The sequence below is a fragment of the Gekko japonicus genome, unplaced genomic scaffold (genome assembly GCF_001447785.1).
Source record: "Gekko japonicus isolate JY-2015 unplaced genomic scaffold, Gekko_japonicus_V1.1 scaffold5763, whole genome shotgun sequence".
NCBI classification, from domain to species: domain Eukaryota; kingdom Metazoa; phylum Chordata; class Lepidosauria; order Squamata; family Gekkonidae; genus Gekko; species Gekko japonicus.
In genome coordinates, this window is record NW_015171677.1 from 38,482 (window position 1) to 44,091 (window position 5,610).

A 5,610-nucleotide genomic window follows, 5' to 3' on the forward strand; every position below is an offset into this window, starting at 1 on the left:
GTCTGATCCAGCAGGGCTCTTCTGGTGTTCTTCTCAGGGGAAGGCCTCGGCCTCTGTGCCCTTTTGTTGGCCAGACAGGATGCTGGACTAGATGGACCCCTGGTCTAATCCAGCAGGACTATTCTGGTGTTCATATCAGGGGAAGGCCTCGGCCTCTGTGCCCTTTTGTTGGCCAGACAGGATGCTGGACTAGATGGACCACTGGTCTTCTGATCCAGCAGGGCTCTTCTGATGTTTTTACGAAGGCCTCGGCTTCTGTGCCCTGTTGTTGGCCCTCCAGAGGAATTGGTTGGCCACTGTGGGAGACAGGATGCTCGACTGGACGGACTGATCCAGCAGGGCTCTTCTTATGTTCTTCGACATGTATAGCCAAGCTATACTCTGCCCTATCCCGTAAACGCCCGACCAATTCCGCACAGGCATTGTTGTAACTCGTTTGTCATTATTGCTTCAGGTCCCCCCCCCCCCAAAGTGTTTTGCTCTTTCTAGTTTTCCCAGAGGGAGCAAAAAACATGGGGAAAGGGGGGGGGGGGGGGGCCCAAAGAGGGAAAAACAAGAGACAAAGATGTCAGCGTGGAATTGGTCGGGTCACTCGAAGTCCTTTCAAAAGGCCACTTATGTAAGAGGTGCGCGCAGGGACTGAGACATTTCACATCGGCGTCCTTTGGCTATTATTTCGTTTTCCTAGTGCTTGGCCTGATCACTCAGAGATTTCTGCTGCGGGTTTCTCTTCCGCGTGGTTTTCTCTCCCAGCCTCGTTCGCCCCTCCTGCATTTTTTATGCCCGCAACAACCACCCTGTGAGGTAGGTTAGGTGGAGAGAGAACCCCCAAATCCACACACTTGAGGGGAAACAAACAAACAAAAAGGAGAGCCAGTCTCGAAACAAGCAAGGAACCCCAACACGTTCCTTCCCTCGGACGGTGCCGGCGTTTAAGGCCACGATTCTCGCCAAAGGGAAAAGCTCTCGGGCCACCTTTGGGTTTCAGCGGGAGAGAAGGAGGCCGGCAGAGGAATGGGAATATTTCCTTCTCTTCTGCGGAAGGGAGCAGCCTGCCCTGCCATAGATCCTTTCAGGCGCTGCTGCCGGACTCTTTTCTCTCTGCAGACAGACTCACGCCGGCCTCCCCGTCTTGATCTATCGCTGTCCCTTGATCGACTGATGATTTTCTTTTTAGAACGGCGAGTGATTCCTGCCCTGGGATTAGCAAGGACGACCTGGATTTCGGCGCATTCCCGAAGCGACGGAAGCGCAGGAGTGGCGTTTGCCCTCCCACTTCTCGGCCTCCCCGAGGTGTCCTCGGAGCAGACCCCGCGGAGGAAAGGCCTCTCGGCCGCTCCTGCTTCCTGGCGGGGCTTGCGGGCAGTGTTCCCTCTAAGCCGAGTCAGTGTGAGCTAGCTCACAGTGTTTTAGCCTCCGGCTCGCACATTTTTGTCTCAGCTCAGGAAGGAGGGCTCCGGGGCAAACTAATCTATGCAGTAGCCAAATCGCTCGCTCACCACTTTAATGCTAGGAGCTCACTAAGTCGCATTTTTGCTCACAGGACTCCACAGCTTAGAGGGAGCATTGCTTGGGGGGGGGTCCCGCTGGCTCGGCGGCCCCCGGCCATGCGGCCTAGTCCAGGAGGTGCCATTGGCGCCCTTGGCTTGCGCCAAGCCCAGGAGGAGAGCCGGGCAGAAACCAAAGCCCGGAGAGCAAAGGGGGGTGTTTGCCGTCCGGCCGTCCTTCGCCCGGGTTTGACCAGAGACTCCGGCCGCACATCGAGGCGCGTGTTGGTCCAAAGCGCCGACGGAGAGTAGCGACCTCTTCAGCCTGTTTACTTGACAGGAAGCCCCTCTGAACCCAGGAGGGATTTGCTCCTAACGGAGTCCAGTAAAGACTTGCCCAAGGCGTCGTTTTGGGGGTTTTTAAAAGCAAGAGCCGTTCCGGATCAAGGTGTCCTTTAAAACCGATAGTCAATAGCTGTCATCATCCTAATCGTCTCTGTGGATTATTTGACAGAACCCGATCCGGCTAAAAAATATAAACCCAGAGAGCCGCGCACCATTCCAGGTGTGTTCGCGCTATTCGGAAGCCGCGTTTCCCGGCCTGTTCCGAGTGGGGAAGGCTTGTATATTTATCCGGGCTCAGTCAATGTATACACAGTCTTTGCTGGCACTTCAGGGCGGCCGAGGGGATTCTGGCGGCGGCGGCGCCCGCTTTCCTTGCCTATCTTTGGATCGTCTCAGGAGTGGGGAAGGGATGGGCCGTGTGACTGGAGAGAGCCTCCGGGAACGGCATTTGCGCTCATCGGCGGAATATTTCACACGAACGAGTCGCTCCGTGTTTCTCAGGAAAGAGAGGGCGAAGGATCGCGCAGGAAACAATTACAAGACCTCCCCCCCCCCTCCATCTGGGTAGCTCCAAGCCCTTTCAAATGACAGCTTCAGGGAGAATTTAGGCTCCATTCAGAGACGGTGTATTTATAATTCTTGCCGTGATTTTACGTTTTGGTTTCACGGAGCGCAAGCTGGGCTTTCTGTCTGGGCCTCCAAAGGTTCTGGCCCAGCTTTGACTAGAACTGGGGAGGGGGGGGGCTTCCCCAATAGCAATGCCTCCTGCTCGCAGCCTCGAGTCTGGAGCGTCGCCGCGGCACCCCTGCGGAAGGTTTAAGGTCGATCGGTGCCACTTGGCAACAGCAGAGCCAAAACTAGCTAATTTTGCACCGAGACACGAATATAAAATTGGGGCCCCTATACTTTAATAGTGTTTATCTTGGTTAAAAAAAAAAAAAGACTAACGCACAAATAACACGAAGAGGAACAACACGAAGTTGACTTGAGTCATGATATATTTTTCTGCCTTTGTGTGCCGAAGGCAAATTGCCCTTCTTATAGCTCCGGGATTCAGTCTTGAAGGGGGGGGCACCAGCGTCATGAATAAATAAATACTCATTAGTCGAGAAGGTTTCCAATCTGAGATGGGTCACTTGGCAACCTCTCTCCTGTAAATTAGCAGCTGGGCAGTCGGGTTTTTTTAAAAAATAAATTAATAATAATAATCAAAGAGCGTTCTCAGAGAAGAGGAGCAAAGCGCTTCCATCGCGGGTGATTCTTCAATGTTGTTGCCGCCGTCCAAAGGGGCGATTCTTTAATATCATCATCACCCTCGCCATGGGCCTCTTTTCACGAGCGAGGGTTCTTCCGCTGTCAGTGCTGCCCTCCAAGCTGTGTGGTTCAGGACACACAAACACACACACGAACCCACACACAAAGAGACTCCTTTAGGTGCTTTGTCTGGATAATACACATTCTTTGCTAATAACGAGGCACATAAGACCAACAGCCAGTGTCTCCTGAAGCACATCCGTTCCGAGGTGTCTGCAAACAGTGGACAGTGGACAGGGGTATCAGCAGACCTTCCTGAACAGATCTCCTAGATTAAACACACTGCGTCATGGTTATGAATCGATGCCTAAAGATTACAAGAGGAATATCTATTGCCCTAGACCCAGGCTTCTAAGATACGACGCGATTAATAGCCTCGGGAAACTGGGGGTGGGTGGGTGTTGGTTGAAGCTGATTGCTAAAGAACACCCCTCCCTCCATTTTGCAGTACAAACGTGGCTGCGGCTCTCTCCCAAGCCGCATAAGGGTGCTATTTGGTACCCGAGTTAAAAAAAAAAAGATTTTGCAAGCACTTTCCCCGTCTAGGCAACCAAAGGCAAACCGTCGAGACTGTGAAGCGTGACAGACGATTAAAGAAATTTGAGTCCGTCAGTCAACTCAATCGCACTCGATCCATTGCTTGGCTGAAACCCTACCTACAGTCGGAGGAAATCTCACTTACTTTACTTCTGATTAAATATACTTAGCGTGGGTCTGTAAATCTGAATACATTTCCAAGGAATAATAATTCTCCTGTGATGCGTGAGAGAAGTCCTTTTCATCCGTCAGGCGGGTGTTGCCTGCCAGCTACAGTTCTTGCGCCGACTTCTGGTGACCCCCCTCCCTCCCAATTAAAAATCAAAAAGGTCACGTTGCCTGATTAATTGGTGGAGGAAGGGGGAGGTACCTTCCTTGGCAAATGATCAAGAGGGATTCTGTTAGATGGTTTTGTATTTAATTTCTTACTCATTGATTAATCAACTCAACACTGTAGCCAGCGCGCCAGGGCCGCCTCACACGCGCAAAACATCTTCCCGCGCCACCCGAGAGAGGGGGAACTGCGCAGTTTCGACTGAGTCCCTTTAACCAAATAAATAAATAAATAAATAAATAAATCAAATCCCAGGCCTTTCCCCTTCCACCCTTCCTCCCAGGGTGGCCAACAGTGTTCCCTCTAAACTGAGTCAGTGTGAGCTAGCTCACAGATTTTTAGCCTCCGGCTCACACATTTTTGTCTCAGCTCAGGAAGGAGGGCTCCAGAGCAAACTCAGTTATGCAGCAGCCAAATCGCTCACAACTTTAATGCCAGTCGCTCACAAAGTTGAATTTTTGCTCACAGGACTCCGCAGCTTTGAGGGAGCACTGGTGGCCATCGCTCTTCTTCCCTCATTCTGGCTGAGGTCCCACACACTAAATAATCCACTTTCTGTGCACTTTCCAACTGAAGAGCAGTTTCTGTTAGATCGCCACTAACAACGATCCGGAGAGTGGTTTCAACACAAGTGATCAGGTTTATTGTAGGTACGAACAAGCATTTGAAAGAAGTCATAACCAGAACAACTTAACATTGGGAGCTAGGCTCCTTTTAAACATTCCCGGACTAACGTAGCCACACCTATTTACAATAAACAATCAATAAGGTTGTGCGGATAACATCCAATGAAAGTCCTTCCCTCGCAGGGAATTGGTACAGTTCTGACTGGTCGCTATTGTGGAGTGACCAGTAGCAAGTTGGCTTGGAGGAGCCTTCCTCTGGCTCGAGTTTAACATGGAGAGTTAATGTGGCGATTCACGTAAGCCTTTTCAAATACACCACAGTTTCTGTGGTGTATCAAGTCCTGACAAGTCCAGACAAGTCCAGACAAGTCCAGAGACAAACGTCGAGCTTCGCTCCAAGAGACAATGGACCATGCGGATCCTAGTCCGCTCCAATCAGGGGGCTAGGTTCCTGGCCGAGAGCCAATGAGACTCTCTGCCACTGTAAATAACCTATTGGGAAGTGAAGGGGTGTTTTGGGTGGCGGTTTCTCGGGGAATATAAGCCGGCCTGCGAGCCGGCCAAAGCTGTCTTGTTCCTGACTGAATAAAGTATGCTTTGCTGAAATCACTCTCCGTCTGCGTACTTTTCACTGGAGACGAGGGTGGGATTCATCTCCCTCTGAACAGAGACCACATTCCGAACATCGGCAGGGGTTGCACTGCTTCACCATGTCCTCTATGTCCCGGTACAACCCCGGTCACCAGACGTAGCTCCAGGCCAAGGCTTTCATGCATACCACCCCGGGGTGCGTTTCATGAAGGGCGGTGAGGACCCGCTCCCGTAGTGGTTTTGGGATACCCACCCTACTACCCCACATGACACAGCCCTGGTGGACGGACAGCTCGTCCTTCTGGGAAGCAAAGGGCATTACATCAGGGTAATTTCTCTTGGTGGATGAGATCAGTAAGCAATGCCCTTCAAGCAC